The sequence below is a fragment of the Mobula birostris genome, chromosome 8 (genome assembly GCF_030028105.1).
Source record: "Mobula birostris isolate sMobBir1 chromosome 8, sMobBir1.hap1, whole genome shotgun sequence".
NCBI lineage: Eukaryota > Metazoa > Chordata > Chondrichthyes > Myliobatiformes > Myliobatidae > Mobula > Mobula birostris.
The window spans coordinates 105,326,593-105,345,240 of NC_092377.1; the positions used below are offsets into that span (position 1 = coordinate 105,326,593).

General features: G+C 43.5%; 1 protein-coding gene across 4 annotated transcripts in view; it reads left to right on the forward strand.

Moving 5' to 3' along the window:
* LOC140201573 (unconventional myosin-VI) overlaps nt 1-18,648 on the forward strand; it is a 265,342-nt gene that overhangs the window by 79,815 nt on the left and 166,879 nt on the right. The gene's annotated exons all lie outside the window — the stretch shown is intronic.

The following is an 18,648-nucleotide window of genomic DNA, read 5'->3' on the forward strand; positions in this document are numbered from 1 at the left end:
CTTAACGTATATCAGAGCGCAGTGCAGTCCACCGTGGAAAAATATGAAACCACAGTCACGCTGCCTAGGTCAGGCCGCCCCTCTAAACTTAGTTGCTGGAGAAGAAAGCCACTTGTAAAAGAGGCTACTGTGACACTAATAGTCACTGAGTAGCTGCAACTGGAGATGGAGTTCATGGCTTCACAATCTTCGGGGCTCTGCACAAAGAGGGTATTTATGGAAGAGTGGCAAGGCCAGAAGCAAAGTGTGTCCTTGCCCATAAAGTCTTTGTAAAGCGCCACTTAGAAGTTGATGTGAAGATGTGGATAATAGTTTTATGGTTGGATGAGACTAAAGTGGAGCCTTTTGGCCTCAACCCTGCTAGCTGTAATAGGTGCGAGGGGCAGTTCAACTAAGTATGGGGGGATGAATACTTTTGAACTGGTGACATTTCAGTTCTTGTATTTTTAGTTTTTCATGCTTTACAATTTTCGCTGTACTGTGGGGAAAGATGAAGCATCTGATTCACAGATCCTCTTGGCATTCATTTTAAGAGGGATAGTGTATAAGAGTCAGGAAGTATTGATGAGGCTCTATGGGGCACTGGTGAGACCTCATTTGGAATACTGTGTGCAGTTTTGGGCCCCCTATCTTAGAAAGGATGTACTGATGTTGGAGAGAGTTCAGAGAAGATTTACGAGGATGATTCCTGAAATACAGGAGCTAACATATGAGGAGCGTTTGTCGGCTCTTGGACTGTATTCATTAGAGTATAGAAGAATGAGAGGGGATCTCAGAAACATTTCAAATGTTGAAAGAGTTAGACAGGGTAGATGTGGAAAGGCTGCTTCCATTGGTGGGTGAGTCCAGGACAAGAGACCACAGTCTTAGAATTAGAGGGTACCCATTTAAAACAGAGGTGAGGAGAAATTTTTTCAGCCAGAGAGTCGTGGATTTATGGAATTCGTTGCCACATACAGCTGTGGAAGCCCGATCATTGAGGGTGTTTAAGGAGGAGATTGATAGGTATCTAATTAGTCAGGGTATCAAGGGATATGGGGAAAAAGCTGGAAATTGGAACCAGATGGGAGAATAGTTTAGCAAGTAGTGGAGCAGTCTCAATGGGCCGAATGGCCTACTTCTGCTCCTTTGTTTTATGATCTTGTGATAAATATTCTCAGTTAAATTGATCAAAATGCCTGGTTGTAATACTCATTTATGTGAGCAAAAGATTGGCGGCTGAATTCTTTTTTTAGGCACTGTACTTAAAACATTTTTAATGCCTATAGGAGTTTCAGTTGTTTTGTATGGCTGCCAGGACTTAATATATGCAAATTTGCAAGTGGTGCAAGGATGTTGGCAATGCTTTAGATCTTGGGTGATGGGAAAACTGCCTTTGATGTTAGTGGGGCTTCACTGTCAGCATGATGCAAGGGCAGCTTGGTTTCTATTGGATGTTAAGAATTACAAATGGTTTTAACAGAGCAGGGACGTGGATCTGGTTGACAGATGTGCGTTGGTGCCTGTGAGCATTTGTTTTTACTGACGGATATCTAAACAAATTGCTGCTGGTTTATGGGAAAAGAGGCAGTCAGCTATTGAACAGTTCATTTGAAGAGCAGCCTTTCATCACGTGCCATTCTCAGCTGATCTGTGTCAGCTGTAGCTCCCGTGGAAGCAGGCCGAGATCGCAGATGGAAGGCTCAAGAGTTCAAACAATGGCTTTAATAGCCCAGGCTTGCCGTTCCCATGCTCTGCCAAATTCGGGACATTGTCAGAAGTTCTGGCTTCAGATCATACGCTAAGCCGAGGTTCACCTACTGCCGTAGGTAGCTGTAAGTGGTCTCATGGCATTCTTGAAGATTACCAGGGCAGCTATTCCTGGTGCTTGGACCAATGTTGAACCCCCAAGCATCACTGAAACAGGCAGTGAAGTAGTTCTTAACATTGCACTTTGAGGAAGCTTGCTGTCGACAAATTGCTGGTTATCTTTGAAAGAGTACACTTCAAAATCTGCTCAGCGAAGATTTAGAGTAGGGGTTCCCAACCTGGAGTCGACGGGCCCCTTGGTTAATGGTAAGGCTCATTGCCAAAAAACAAAGTTGGGAACCCCTAATTTAGAGAGACATGGACCAAAACATGGGGAAATGGGACCAGCTCAGCTGGACACCTTGGTCGACATGGATGAGAGGGGCTCGTTACTTCGCGATGTGACTCTGACAGTAATTGACTCGAGAGCTTTGAAGCATTTGAGGCTATGAAAGGCAATACAGCACTGAGTCTCTCTAAGGTTCTTGATTCTTCCAGGACACCATGATCTCAAACAGGAAGAAATGTATCCTTGTTATGCCGTGTGGGGAGCCTGATATGAAATGCAGGATGTCCAAAACAGAACCTGTAAACGTGTCATTTCTTACAGATCAAATTCAGAAAACAAACTTACCAGGTTGAATGCTGGGCTGTCCTTTAGTAAGTAGTAGTAGATTCCTTTTTGATGTGGCTGCGCTGAAAGGGTCATTGGATGGGGAAATGTAGATCGTCTATTATAGATTCCTAGAGCACTACTGCATAGAACCAGGGTCTTCGACCCATCGAGACCATGCAAAAATATTAATCTGCCTGGTCCCATTGACCTGTACCCAGATCCAAGTCCTCATACTCCTCCCATCCACGTAGCAATCCAAACTTGTCTTAAATGTTGAAATTGAACCTGCATCTGCCACTTAAGCTGGCAGCTTGTTCCACACCCTCACTAGCCTCTGTGTGATGAGGTTCCTTCTCATGTTTTTTTTTACACAGAATGTGCTGCCTAAGGTAGTGGTAGAAGCAGATACATTAGAGATTTTTAAGAGACATTTATATAGGCAGGTGAATGTGAGGAAAATGGAAGGATATGGACACTTTGTAGGCAGAAGGGATTAGTTTAGTTGGCCATTTGATTCCTAATGGGTTAGGCACAATGCTGTGGGCCAAAGGGCCTGTTCCTGTGTTTAGTGTTCTAGCTCTGATTTGGTTCTGTGCCCCACCTTCCTATCAGATTTCATTATCTGCAGCAATTTATCATCTCCACCGACCAGTCCCAGCATCCTCGCTTTTCCCGTTCTCCCTTCCTCATCTGGGACCACTTTGCCAGTTCTTGGTCCATTCGTTCCCTTCACTTTAAACTGGCTTCAGTTAAATCAGGGGTCTCCCAATCTTGTTTATGTCAAGGACCCCTACCGTTAACTGAGGGGTTCATGGACCCTGGGTCGGGAATCCCTGGGTCAGGTGAACCACTTGGTCTCCACCCAAAGTATCGACTGTCCATTTCCTCCCACAGATGCTGCCTGACCCACTGAGTGCTTCCAGCAGCTTGTTTCTTATCCCCTGGATACTAGCATCTGTAGTATCTTGTATCTCAGCCTCCATGTTTTGTTCATTTGTTTAATCCAATACAGGTCTGTTTTAATATAAAACTTCAGATTGTTCCTCAGGTTGGCCTTTTCTTTAAGTGAATACCTCAGTCACAGTTGCCTTTAAGATGAGAAGAGAGGAGGTTTGAAGGAGATGTGCAGAGTAAGCTCTTCTACAGAGTTCAGACTTCAAAGTAAATTTATTATTGCATTGCCTATATGTCACCATCCCCCATCCCTTGATTCATTTTCTGGCAGGTATTCACAGCAAAACAAAGAAATACAGTAGAATCAATGCAAAATCACACATAAACTGACAAACAACCAATGAACAAAAGACAAACTGCAAATACAAACAAAACAAATAATAATAAGTAAATAATACTGAGAACATGAGCTGAATGTGAATCCATAGGTTTTGTGTTGAGGTGAGTGAATTATCTTTGCTGGTTCAGGAGTCTGATGGCTGGAGGATAATAACTGTTCCTGAACCTCGTAGTGTGGGATGCAAGGCTCCCACGCCTCCTTCCCAATGGCAGCAGTGAGAAGGGAACATGGCCTCGGATAGTGGGGGCCCTTGATGATGAATGGTGCTTCCTTGTAGGTGTTTTTTTTCAGTGGGCTGCAGTTAGTGTGAGAGGTAATTCTTTGGTGTTGGAGCCTGAGATTTAAAAAGAGCTTGGGCACTTTTCGCTTCTTTGTTGGTGAGCTGCAGTCAGTGCAGAGCCAATAAAGAAAAAGAGGTGTAAGTGGAGCAGCCATTGTTGGAGAGAGCCAGTGTTAGAGTGGTCCGGCTTTGGTTCAGCAGGCTTGGGCATGCATAGCTGGAGGCTCTAAGTTTCTAGTAAGTGTCTTTTCTGTTAATATATAGCTAATGCAGTGAGAATGGGTCTGGAGGAAGTGGTATTTTCTTTGTGTGCGATGTGGGAACTCTGAGAAATCTCCCCGATAACTTAATCTGCACAGAGTGCATCAAACTGCTGCTCCTTCGAGACTGTGTTGTAGAAATGGAACTGCAACTATGTGAACTTTGGCTCATAGGAAAATGAGGTGAAAGATGGGAGCTACAGGAACGTAGTCACCCCTAAGTTGCAGGGGGCATGAACCTGGGTGACTGTCAGGAGAGGGTAAGGGAATGGGCCGCCAGTGCAGAGTACCCCCGTGGCCGTTCCCCTCAATAATAAGTATACTGCTTTGGATACTCTTGGGGGGGTGGGGGGGGAACAACCTTTCGGGGGAAATCGTAGTGTCTTTGGCACTGAGTCTATTTCTGTGGCTCAGAAGAGAGGTGGGGGGGAAGGTGAAAGAGGAATGTGATAGTGAGGGGGAGGAGAATGCAGATTTTGTGGATGAGAAAGAGATACTCAGGTGGTGTGTTGCTGCCAAGGTCCCAGGGTCAGGGATGTCTCTGATCGGGGTCCAAGGCATTCTAAAGGTGGTACGAATTAGTACCAAACATATGGGTAAGAAAAGGGAGGAGGTCCTGAAAAGAGAATATCGGGAGTTAGGCAGAAAGCTGAAAAGCAAGCCCTCCAGAGTAGTAATATCGGAATTGCTGACTGTGCCGTGTGCCAGTGAGGGCAAGAATAGGATGAAATGGAGGATGAATACGTGGCTGAAGAATTGGGGCAGGGTTTTAGATTTCTGGATCATTGGGATCTCTTCTGAAGAAGGTATGACCTGTATGAAAAGGATGGGTTACACCTGAACCTGAGGGGGATCAATATCCTTGCGAACAGGTTAGCTGGAGCTTTTGTGGAGGTGGTTTAAACTAATTGGTTGGTGCTGATAATTGTAGAGTGCCCACAAGATGGCTTTTTAGAGCAGCTTGTGGTTGAGCCTACCAGGAAAAGGCAATTCTGGATTGGGTGTTGTGTAATAAGCCAAATTTGATCAAGGAGTTGAGGTAAAGGAACCCTTAGGAGTCTGTGACCATAATATGATAAAATTCACCCTGCAGTTTGAGAAGGAGAAGCTGAAATCATGTATCAATATTACAGTGAAGTAAAGGGAAAGGGAATTATGGAGGTATGAAAGAGGAGCTGGCCAAAGTTGATTGGAAGGGGACACTAGCAGGGATGACAGTAGAACAGCAGTGGCTGGTGCTTTTGGGAGTTATCCAGAATGCACAGGAAGGATACATCCCAAAGATGAAGTATTCTAAAGGGAGGATAAGTTAACCGTGTCTGACAAGGGAGTCAAAGACAACATAAAAGCAAAAGTGAGGACATATAATGTAGCAAAAATTACTGGGAAGGTGGAGGTTTGTGATGCTTTAAAAAAAAATCAACAAGGCAACTTAAAGAAAAACCATAAAGAGAGAAAAGATGAAATAGGAACTGAAGCTGGTCAATAATATAAAAGAGGATACCAAAAGTTTTTTTTCAGAGATATAGAAAGAGTAGAAGTGAAACGAATATGGATATTGGACCACTGGAAAATGATGGCGGAGTAGTAGTAATGGGAGACAAATGGTGGATGAACTGAAAAGTATTTTATGCATATTCGCTGTGGAGGACACCAGCAGTATGGCAGAAACGTGAGAGTGCCAGGGGGCAGAAGTGAGTGTTGTTGCTATTACTAAGGAGATGGTGCTTGGGAAGTTAAAAAAGTCTGGTAGGTAAGTCACCTGGACCAGATGACTCACCCAGGATTCTGAAAGAAGTAGCTGAAAAGATTGTGAAGACATCAGTACTGATCTTTCACAAATCAATATATTCTAGAATGGTTCCTGAGGACTGGAAAACTGCAAATGTCACTCCATTCTTTAAGATGGGAGGGAGGCAGAAGAAAAGAAATTATAGGCCAGTTAGCCAAATCTCAGTGGTTGGAAAGACGTTGGAATCTATTATTAAGGATGTGGTTTTGGAGTACTTGGAGGCATGTGATAAAATAGGCCAAAGTCACCATGGTTTTCTAAGGAGGAAACCTTGCTGAACAAATATGCTGGAATTCTTTGAGGAAATAATGGGCAGGCTAGACAAAGGAGAGTCAGTGGTTTTCTGAAAGCCTTTGACAAGGTGCTGTGCATGTGGCTGCTTAACAAGATAAAACCAATGCCGTTACAGGAAAGATACTAGCATGGATAATAGCAGCTGAAAAATGGCAGATGTAATATAATTGAGACGTGTGAGGTGTTGTACTTTGGGAGGACCAACCAGGGTAGATCTGAACACGGTGAGTGGTAAAACAGAGGGATCTGGGAATACAGGTCCATAATTCCTGGAAAGTGACGTCACACATAGATAGGGTCATAAAGAAGGCTTTCGGCACATTGGCCTTCAGTAAATAAATGTATTGAGTACAGGAACAAGCAAAAGAAAATCTGCAGGTGCTGGACATCCAAGCAACACCCACAATGCTGGAGGAACTCAGCATCCATGGAAATGAGTACATTCGACATTTCGGGCTGAGACCCTTCATCAGGACTGGGGGGAAGAAAAGATGAGGAGTTGGAGTTAGAGGTGGGGGAGAGGAGGAAGAAACACAAGATGGTTGGTGAAACTGGGGAGGGAGAGGGCTGCGGGCTGTGCAGGGAAAAAGTAAAGAGCTGGGAAGTTGATTGGTGAAAGAGGCACAGAGCTGAAGATGGGGGAGCCTGACAGAAGAGGACAGAAGGCCATGGAAGAAAGAAAAGGGGAAGAAGCACCAGATGGAGGTGATGGGCAGGCAAGGAGTTAAGGTGAAAGAGGGAAAAGGGAATGGGGAATGGTGAAAGGTGGTGAGGGGCATTTACCAGAAGTTCAAGAAATCAATGTTCATACCATCAGGTTGGAGACTACCCAGATGGAATATAAGATGTTATTCCTCCAACCTGAATGTGTCCTCATTGCGACAGTAGAAGAGGCCATGGACTGACATGTTGGAATGGGAAGTGGAATTAAAATGGGTGGCCACTGGGAGATCCCGCTTTTTCTGGCAGTGCTCAGTGAAGCAGTCTCCCAATCTATGTTAGGTCTCACCGATATACAGGAGGCCTCACCGGGAGCACCAGATACAGTGCCTCACCTGGAAGGACTGTTTAGGGCTCTGGTAGTGAGGGAGGAGGGATATTATTGAGTACAGGATGCTATGCTGAAATTGTATAAGACATTGGTGAGCCTAACTTTGTGTATTGTGTGCAGTCTTGGTCATCTCCCTGCAGGAAAGATGAAAATAAGATTGAAAGAGTGTGGAGAAAATTTACATGGATGTGGCCAGGATTTGAAGACTTCAGTTCCAGGGAGAGGTTGAAGAGGTTAGGATTTTATTCCCTCGAGCAAAGAAAATTGAGGGGAGATTTGATCGAGGTATACTGTAATATGAAGGGTGTCAATAGGGTAAATACAAGCAAGCTTTTTCCACTGGGGTAGGGTGAGACTACAACTAGAAGTTGTGGGTTAAGTGTGAAAGGTGAAATGTTGAAGGGGGGAACTATTTCACTCGGGGTGGTGAGTGAGTGGAATGAGCTACCAGCGGAAGTGGTGGATGCGGGGTCGATTTCAATATTATAGAGACGTTTGGGTATGAACATGGACAGGTGAGGGTACGGTCTGGGTGCAGGGTGATGGGACCAGACAGATTAATGATTCAGCACAGTCTAGCTTGGCTGAACTGCCTGTTTCTTAGCTGTGGTGGTCTATAGCACTATCTGCAGATTTTGCTTTGCGGCGGCAAGCGAGTCTGATTCTGTATATAAAGTTACAGCCGAGATATCCGAGGGCTGTTGCACAGAGGATCAGATTGTTAACATCAACAAATAGGCCCAGTTTAGTTAATTTTCTTTAATTTTTTTTTGTTTGAATTTGTTCAGTTTTAACTTTTCTTCCAAGCGGCTTTTGCTTGCTCCCGTAACGACTCCTCTGCCTGGTTGCTTTTTGATGGTGTGCCACAGGCAGCTGTGTAGGCCAAGTCGTCGGGTGTATTTTAAGGCGGAGGTTGATAGGTTCTTAATTAATCAGAGCGTCAAAGGTTATGGGAAGAAGGCAGGAGAATGGGGTTGAGAGGGATAATAAATCAGCCATGATAGAATGGCAGAGCAGACTCAATGGGCCGAATGGCCTAATTCTGTTCCTATCCTTATAGTGTCTTTATTACACAAACGTATATCTTTGCCTTTTATTGCAACTAAAGTACAGTTGGACTTCAATTAGGGACAAGGTATTATCATTGTAAAACAAAGGAATATGTCCTCACACTGTGGTTGAAAGGAACCCTGTTGTAAATTTCCCATCAGGAAATTCTGTACTGTTAATGACCTCAAGGTATTGGGCGCTGTAAGCCTCTCCAACTTCAGGTTGGTGGTTTCATTACTCTAATATTCACAGCTGTCATAAATTAGTGGGCAAGTTACCATGTGCTGCTGTGGTGATTGCATTAAAAGCTTGTAATACTGATACACAATACACTGGAACACAGTACAGATGTTTTATCTCGTATATTATTCTTCCATCCCCATGAGATTCTGATTAGCATGAAATTGTTATTGGTTTCTATTTCCAATGTATGACTGTCCTGAAATGTCAGTACTTCAATAGTGCTTTAAAACCCATTCATGACTTTGAGAGCAGATGAAATCCTGAATATTTTGCTCGGAGAAAGAGGAGTGGGGAGAAAAGCCAAGTCTGAATCGCAAGATTTTGAACCTGCTCCATCAGGATCTGAATGAACGATCTTCAGTTGACGTTTGCTCCTTTGGCACTCTTGGCCCGAAGTTGCAAATGGAAGCACAGTAACATGGCCGTCTAATTTCACAGGTTTCATGCGGCAGCGATGATTTAATTTAGAGGGCAGGTGCCTTGTATCTTGTACATTAGGGAGATGTTGATGCTGCCTTCCAAGATATTAGTCTGGGCATCTGTTGAAAATTGCTTATTTTTAGAAAAGAGTACACCTATTTCTCTTTATAAAAAATTTATGTTTATGATGGGGTTGGCTTGGAGCTGGCAGGAAAATGACAAATGATTTTATTTAACTGTGCCTACTTGTTGCTTATTTGTTGATCCAAGTAAAGTGGATGGGATCCAGCAGGCATTCTCTCTGCTGTTGTGTACTCAGGGCTAATACAGTGCACCATTATTTCCCAGCTGTTTGCCTTTGCTACTTCCTGTGTTACGCTCCACCTCATGAACTCCAATCTGCATATCTTATAACTCTTTTCACAGTTGGCACTTTGTTTTGACGTGCTTTTGACCGGATCTGATAAAGAGGACGCATTTGGGAGACCCAGTCGTCAGAAGACTCAATTCAAATCATTAGCAAAGTAGCTTGAAGTTGCGTGGGTGGCTGGGGGGGAAGGGGGGGGGTTGGACATTGTTGCTGGAGTTGAGAATTATTTTTACACAGCTAGCTATTGGAATACATTGCCTGCAAGTGTGTTAGCTGCACGTCCAGCAGAAATTTAGGAAAGGGGAAAGAGCAGAGTTGTGAACTGACTTCAAGTCTCTTTCAGTGAGGGACTGTAGGGGTAATGGGCTCCTTTTCTGCTGTGTAATTTTGTAATTTGACCCTTTGAATGTTTGTTGGTATTTGCATGGGAAACCACCTCACTATTCTCCTCTGTTATCTGCACCTGCAGAGAATATTAATACCTTGATCTTCTGTTTTGAGCAAATGAGATGAGTTTCTCAAAGCTGAGGTCTAAAAAGCAGAAATTGTCTGACAGAAGATAGCCAAGCTTTATAATCAGCTAGCATGTTTGAGCGTCCAGCACCTGAGGCTTGAGAGAAAGGTCTCATTTGATCAATATGGAAGGGTGGGTAGAGAACAGAACTGAAGCACAAGATGTAGGTAAATTGGTTTATTATTGTTTCTCTACTGAGATACAGTGAAAGACACACTCAGTGTTTCAGGAGCAACTTCCCCTCTGCCATCAGATTTCAGAACGGGCAATGAACCCATGTGCACTACCTCACTATTTTCCTTTTTTCCCCTGTCTTTTTGCATTAAATAAGTGTGTATGTTCTTCCCATGACCCCGTGGGTTTCCTCCGGGTGCTCTGGTTTCCTCCCGCAATCCAAAGACTGGTAGGTTAATTGGTCGTTGTACATTGTCCTGTGATTTGGCTCAGGGATAACTTCACTTGCCCCATTATTGCAATGTTCCCATGACCAATGGACTCCCTGTCAAGAACTCTTCATCTCATTTTCTCGATATTTATTGCTTATTTATTTATTATTTCCAATTTTGGTATTTGCCCAGCTTGTTCTCTGAACGCTGGTTGAGTGCTGTAGTTGGGCTGTTTTTGATAGTCTGTTATGGTTATTCTATAGATTTATTGAGTATGCCTGCAAGAAAATGAATCCCAAGGTGACATGTATGTAGTTTGAGAATAAAATTGAACTCATGAACCCGGTTTGCTGGGCATCTGGCTCGAAGGGCTGGAAGAGCTTATTCTGTGCCGTATCCCAAATAAATAGATCAAGTGCAAAGCTTACCCAGGGCAGAGCTCTTGATGTTTGAGTTTGGTTTAGTTTTGTGGTCTGGAAGTTAGCTGGTCCATCCACCAAAGCTGGTATCAGTCGTCATTATGCTGATTCCATAAGACATAGGAGCAGAATTAGGCCATTCGGCCCATTGAGTCTGCTCCGCCTTTCCGTCACGACATTATTATTACCCTTTCAACCCCACTCTTCTGCCTTCTTCCCATAATCTTACACACCCTCACTGATCAAGAACCTATCAGCCTCTGTTTTGAATATAAACAGTGACTTAGCCTCCACAGCCCTCTGTGGTAATGAATTCCCACAGATTTACCACCCTCCTTGCAAACGAAATGATTCACAGGAGGAGTGAAAGAATGACTTGAATTTGTGCCTTTCACAGCTTCACCATCTCCAAGTGCTTCAGGGTTACTTGACAGAAATGCAGAGGCCTGGTTATTATTGTACTTCATGCACAAGGGTTCCCACCTTGTGACTACCTGTCCACAGAAATTCACATGACACTGACTTAGTGCTTTAGTGAATGCCTGGGACCTTCCCTCTAGTGAATGCCTGGGACCGACCTTCTGGTGTTCACTGAAATAGGGTGTAAGCTCCTCTGTCTGAACCCATAAGGTTTTGGAATTTTGGTTTAAAGACTCATTGCAGAGTTGGGCGGTTTTGAGAGGGCCAGACTGTCAGTCCTATGGTGGATGATCAGTCTAGATGATCTGAACTGTGACCCCTCTGATGTTGTAGCACTTTCTCAGGCTTGCAGTCCGAGTAATTTGCACAGTTATAGAGTGAGACCCCAGAGTGTCTCGTAACAGCATTGGAACCAGGAGCAGGAGGAGGCTGCCATGACCATTGTGGCTGCTTTGCCATTCAATAGGATCAGGAAGCTATCACTTCCAAAATTCTATGCATCTGCTTTGAATAGGCACAGTAGTGGAGCCTCCACAGTGCTTTTGCTATAGAATTCTGAATTTCATTACTTGGTGAAGAAATCCCTTCCGTAAGCTTGGATAATATGAATCTTTGATGAAAACTTGATGAAGATGTGAAATATGCATTTTTCTGTTAATTGTGTTATTTCTGGTAATCGGTGATTAGCTCAGAGTTTTGCATTGTTACTGGTTAGCCTCATGTCGTAACAAGGGATACCTGGTCCAGTTCTGAAAGGCCAACTGTACCAAGTTGAGTTCAGAGCTGGTCCCAGTTGTGGAAGGTGGGGAGGAGCAGAGGGAACTCCCTGCTCTGAAATTTGGTGAGGAGGGGGGAGATTGCAGAGCAAAAGGAGTGTGATGGAGAGGTGAAAGAAGGTAGAAGGTTAAAGGAGGTAGAAGGTGGATCTGGAGGAACTGTAATTGGGAGAAGACAAATAATTAGAAATTACTAAAAAGGGTTGTGTGATGCAAAAGTAAGATTGTTGCTTATCTGAAATTCTTGAATGAATTGTTGAGTGTAGAAGCCTGTAATGTGCCTAGTAAGAGGATGCAGGGTAGGTAGTTCCTTGATTTTCTGTCAAATGTTGGAACAATAAAGGAGGCTGAAGACTAGATAAGAATGGGAAAGGACTGGAAAGTGAAAGACAAGGACAACTGGAAGATTGGCATAACCTTTGCTAATTGAACAAAGTTGTTTCATAAATGGTCTGTCAACTTGCATCATCAATCCTTCCTGCTCTCATTTGCCTGACATTTCATTAAGCTGAGGAGAGCTGGTACAATATATTCAGTAGCCAATACTTGTTGCAACTGAGACCATTTGTATTAGTTTGGGAAACCATGGATTGAGTGTAGATCAATCCATTTGCTTCTCTGAATGTCTCCATTCTGGCTACAAGTGCAGCTCAAGTTTTCGTTTTCATTTTCATTTTAGCGCTCTGCCCGCTGTGTTGTTCCAGTAAGTCTGAGTAAGAAAATCTTCTCATCTTGCTTGGCAATTTATAGTTCTGTAGTAGGATTGATTTTAATAGCTTTAGACCTTGTGCTCCCAATGTTTGGGAGATGGAGTTGAGTTTACTGGCTTCCTTGCAGTTGGAAAGGTTTTTCAAGTTCACTGAAGAGGGCTTGATTTGTGTTATTTCATGTTGAGTGCTTGTTTGTGTGCAAGTCCTGTGGTTTGAATTGAACCAGAGGTGGGAGGACTCGTTTCAGCTTGCTCCCTACTGTAGGACTTTATGGTATGCGCTTGCAAGTCGACTCATTGATAACTAATTGGAATTTGGGTTAAGAAGACAATTGGTCAAACTCACTGTATGTTGTTCAGTTTTTATTTCCAGGTGCAAAACGACAGTGCAGATGTAATTGATTCAGGATTTTAAGACATATTTCAATGAAAGTTTGGATTCTGCTTGATTTTACAATGCAGTGAAATCTGGTTAATTGGGACACATCGGTACTAGTACATTTTGGCCATAGCTTTCTCTCACGCTGTTGCTGTACATAGAACAGGAAATGCTGAATATGCTGGAGCTCGTAAGATGCAGGCCTGTCAGGCAAACAGGAGAGTGCTGGTTAAGCTGAGGTATTAGAGCTCTTTACGCCTAATTGCTGCCACTGGAATTCTATTTGTTATGTGCTGTGTCATGTGTCGTGGGCAATCATGGTCTTTCCATGATCATGACTATTCTTGGCAAATTTTTCTACAGAAGTGCTTTGCCGTTGCCGCCTTCTGGGCAGTGTCTTTACAAGATGGGTGACCCCAGCCATTATGGGTACTCTTTGGAGATTCTCTACCTGGCGTCAGTGGTCACATAACCAGGACTTGTGATCTGCACCAGCTGCTCACACGACCATCCACCACCTGCTCCCATGGTTTCACGTGACCCTATCGGGGGCTAAGCAGGTGCTACACCTTGCCCAAGGGTGACCTTCATGCCAGTGGAGGGAAGGAGCACTTTACACCTTTGGTAGCGACGCATCTCCACCCCGCCCCCCAGCACTGGAATATGTGGCTCTATAATTTTACTGCTTTCTTGAAATACCAGAATATCATTATTATATAAACTGTATTGCACCCAGCCACCCCTTAGTAGTCAGGCACAGATAGTTTGACATTGCTGCAACTAAAGCTGCAGTTTCTACAGATCTATGAACCGTGGAGAGCATTCGAACTGGTTACGTCACCATTTGGTATGGAGAGCACAGGATCGGAAAAAGTGACAGAAGGTTGTAAACACAGCCACACCCCTTCATGGGCACGAAGCTGCCCCACCATTGAGGAAGCTGATGCCTCAAAGAGGCGACATCCATCATTAAAGACCTTCACCACCCAGGACAAGCCCTCTTCTCATTATCACCACCAGAGAGGGAGGTACAGGAGCCTGAAGACACATACTCAGCATGTTAGAAACAGCTTCTTCCCCTCTACCATTAGATTTTTGACTGGATAAAGAACCCCTTGAACAGTACCTCACTATTTTTGCTCTCTCTTTTTGCACTACTTATTCAATTTAATTTTATGTATTAAAAATATATTATAAATAAAACATAAGATACACGCACACACTCCATTCCCCCCCCCCCCACCAGAAGTCTTCCTTTTTATTGTTTTACAGCATTAAATCACAGTGGATTTAATTCAGCTTTTTTTTTTGGCACTGATCAACAGAAAAAATACTCTTGTGTCAAAGTGAAAACAGATCATTATAAAGTGATCTACATTAATTACAAATGTAAAACACAAAATAATTGATTGCATGTATTCACACCCTGTGATACAACACACCAAATCATCACTGGTTTTAGAAGTCACATAATTAGTTAAATGGAGATCTGTTTGTGGAGACCTGTGTACAGTCAATTGATTGTAGTAAAGATACACATGTATCTGGAAGGTCCAACTGCTGGTGAGTCAGTATCCTGGCAAAAGCTACACATGAAGACAAAAGAACAGTCCAGGCAACACTGCGAAAAGGCTATTGAAAAGCACAAGGCAGGAGATGGATACAAGAAAATTTCCAAGTCACTGAATACCCCCAGAGCACAGTTAAGTCATTCATCAAGAAATGGAAAGAACATGGCTCAGCTATAAATCTGCCTAGAGTAGGCAGTCCTCAAAAACTGAGTGACCATGCAAGAAGGGGACTGGTGAAGGAGGCCACCAAGAGACCTATGTCAACTCTGGAGGAGTTACAAGCTTCAGTGGCTGAGCTGAGAGAGACTGCGCATATAACAACTGTTGCCCAGGTGCTTCACCAATTGCAGCTTTATGGGAGAGTGGCAAAGAGAAAGCCACTGTTGGAAAAAAAACTGGCATGGAATCTTGGCTAGAGTTTGTTAGAAGGCATGTGAGAGACTCTGAAGTCATCTGGAAGAAAGTTCTATGGTCTGATGAAACCAAAATTGAGCTCTTTGGCCATCAGACTAAATGCTATGTTTGGCATGTTAAACACTGCACTTCATCAAAAACACACCACCCGTACCGTGAAGCATGGTGGTGGCTGCATCATGCTCTGGGGATGGGGAAACATTACAGTGTCCAGATGTGCAAAGCTGATTAAACCTATCTACACAGTCAAGGCTGTAATTGCTGCCAAGGTGCATCTGCTAAATACTGACTTGAAAGGGGTGAGTAATCAGGCAATAATTATTTTGTGTTTAATAATTGTAATAAATTTAGACCAATTTGTTTTCACATTGGCACAAGATCTTTTCTTTTGATCAGTGTTAAAAATGCCAAATTAAATCCACTATGATTCAATGTTGTAAAAATGTATAAAGAAACTGGTGTTAGCAATGGGGCAAGAACCAGCAGGTGATAGGTGGATCCAGGTGAGGGGTGTGATAGGCAGGTGGAGGAGCAGAGAGTGGGTATGTCATCAGAAGCTGGGAGATGACGGGTGGAAGTGACCAAGAGGTGAAGAAGATGGAATCTGATAGGAGAGAACAGTGGGAGGAGTGTTTGGGTGATGGGCTGATGGAGAGCGGAATGATAGAGGCAGATAAAGAGGCAATGGAGAAAAGGGACAGCGAGGTAAGTTTTATACCAGCAGGTTGTAGACTACCATGGCAGACTATGAGGTGCGGTGATTCTAGATTGTTTAGCTTCATCTTGGTAGTGGAGGCTGAGGAAGACGTGTTGGTGTGGGAGTGGGGTAGAGAATTAAAATGGCTGGTAACCGGGAGATCCAGGGAGAGCACAATCAAGGTCATTATGGAACCCGGATCATTGGAGCTGTGCGGTATTAGACCCGCTAGTTGCACTGTGCTGCCCCAAGCTTTGGCAGTGCGTCATGGTGCAAGTGATACACACATCCCTGCAGTCTGTTGTGGGCCAACACCTGGATTTGGAGGTTTTGACGATGTACCCTGTAGCTGTGCTTCTGGTGAAATGGGGGTGTTGGTTGCTCCAAGTGTTTTTTCAGGGGTGCACTGCATTGGTGTTGACATTCTCCACTCCTGTTCTGCTAATCAGCTTAGCAGAGTTTTGTGTCTTTTCTAAAGCTGCCTTTGAAGACAACCAGGATAACCAGCCTGTCTCTATTTGGATGTGGCCCAGGGTATTTATAGATCTTCTTCATCTCTGGATTCTGGAGTTGTGGCATGTACGCTGAGGACTGTGGTCGAGCCAGTGGTCACAACAGACAGTTTATCTTCCGCTGTGTGGTGTGGTAGAAGTTTGTGGTTGGGGAGAGGACTCGGAAGGAATTTAGTGGATGACTTCCATGATTTTTTCCCTATAAATAACAAGTTTGTTACTTGAAATGCAACATAGGACAAGTACCACATTCTTGGTGACGTTTTTTGACTGCCTTGTTAAACTAAAGCTGCTTTTGCTATCTTGGGTGGATGTACAGTAGTGGTAAGTTACTTTGCAAAGAAGCAGAACTCTCTCATTTTCCTGTTGAAGTTATCCCTTTACAAGACTAGGTGCCTATGTGTTCAAGATCATCTTCAAAAGTTTGAATTTATTATCAAAATACATATGTCAGGTACACAACCCTGAGATTAATTTTCTTGCAGGCATTCACACTAAATACAGATAAGTGCAATAGAATAAATGATAAAAAAATGCACTCAAGATGGACAAAACAACCAAAGTGCAAAAGACAGCAAACAGTGTGAATACAAAAAAGAAAAAATAATTAAACCAAAACATAATAATTTAAGGACCAACTTTAAGTCTAATACCAGAGGATATGCATTGAAGGTGAGGGGGATTAAGTTCAAAGGAGATGTGAGGGTACTTGTTTTTACACTGTACAGTGGGTGCCTGGAACACACTGCTTGGGATGATGGATGTGACAGAAACATTAGAGACTCTTAAGAGATGTTTAGATAGGCTTGTGAATGTGAGGAACTGGGATAAAGGATAAAGACATTGTGTAGGCAGCAGAGGTTAGTTCATTTAGCCATTTGATTGCAAATTTAATTGGTACAACATTGTGGACAGAAGGACATGTTCCTGTATACTTTGTTCTATGTTAATAACTATAAATAAGCAATAAATCTATTGAGGAGGAGAGGAGAAGCAGTGTGCCGTGCGTGCACAGCCCTCTGGTGAAAATGGTATTGTATCTGTTAAATAGGGGCCGTTGTCAATTTCTGATTTGATGGAAAAAGCACAGAGGAACATCTGGGAAAATTTCTGAAACGCTCGTTCGCTGCTGTCGTTACTGCGCGGTCGGGAATCTTTCGGAGGGTAGGCCTCAAAATCCCCGGCTTTGCCTGCTGTTGGCGACCGAGAGGGAGGTCGAATCGCTCAGATAGAGATGGTACTCGGTGTCGGAGAGCTGATCAGAGCTCGAAGTTTTTGGATGCCTCAGAGTCGGACCGTGGTCGGGTATGGCAGGGAGAGTTTTTCTTCCTTCTCCCGTCTGAGTGAGATGTCGGACATTTGAGAGACTTTGAACTTTTACTGTGCTCATGGACTTCTTCATCAAGTTATGGTATTGTTGCACTGTTGTAACTATATGTTATAATTATGTGGTTTTGTTAGTTTTTGTTTTCAGTCTTGGTCTGTCCTGTGTTTTGTGATATCACACTGGAGGAAATATTGTATCATTTCTTAATACAGGCATTACTAAATGACAGTAAAAGAGGACTGTGTGTCTTCATAATCTAATCTAATCTACAAACGTTTGTAAATATAGAGAACATGAGATGAAGAGTCCTTGAAAGTGTGTCCATAGGTTGTGGGAACAATTCAATATTGGGATGAGTGAAGTTGTCTCCTTTGGTTCAAGAGCCTGATGGTTGAGGGGTAATAACTGTTCTTAAACCTGGTAGTATGAGTCTTGAGGCTCCTGTACCTCCTCCCGGATGACAGCAGCGAGAAGAGAGCATGGCCTGGATGGTGGAGGTCCTTGTTGAGGGATGCTGCTTTCATACAATGGTGCTTTATGTATATGTGCTCAATGGTGGGGAGGACTTTACCTATGATGGACTGGGCTGTATCTTTCTGGAGGCTTTTCAATTCAAGGCTGTTGGTGTTTCCATACCAGGGCGTAATGCAACGAGTCAGAATACTCTCCAGGGCTCATCTACAGAAATTTGTCAAAATTTTTAAATGACATGAAACTTTGGAAACTTCTAAGAAAGTAGAGGTGTTGCCGTGCTTTCTTCGTGATGGTATTTGCGGGCTAGGCTCAAGACAGATCTGATATGACTGTGCCGAGGAATTTAAAGTTGCTGACCCTCTCCACCTCTGATCATCTGAAGAGGACTGGTTTCCTCCTCCTAAAGTCAGTAATCAGCTCCTTGGTCTTGTTGACATTGAGTGAGAGGTTGTTGTCGTGGCACCACTCTGCCAGATTTTTAATTCTCTCCCCCAACCCCCCAGTGTTTGCTGATTCATCATCACCTCTGATTCAGCCAGTGGCAGTGGTGTCGTCAGCAAACTTAAATATGGCATTGGAGCTGTGCCTAGCC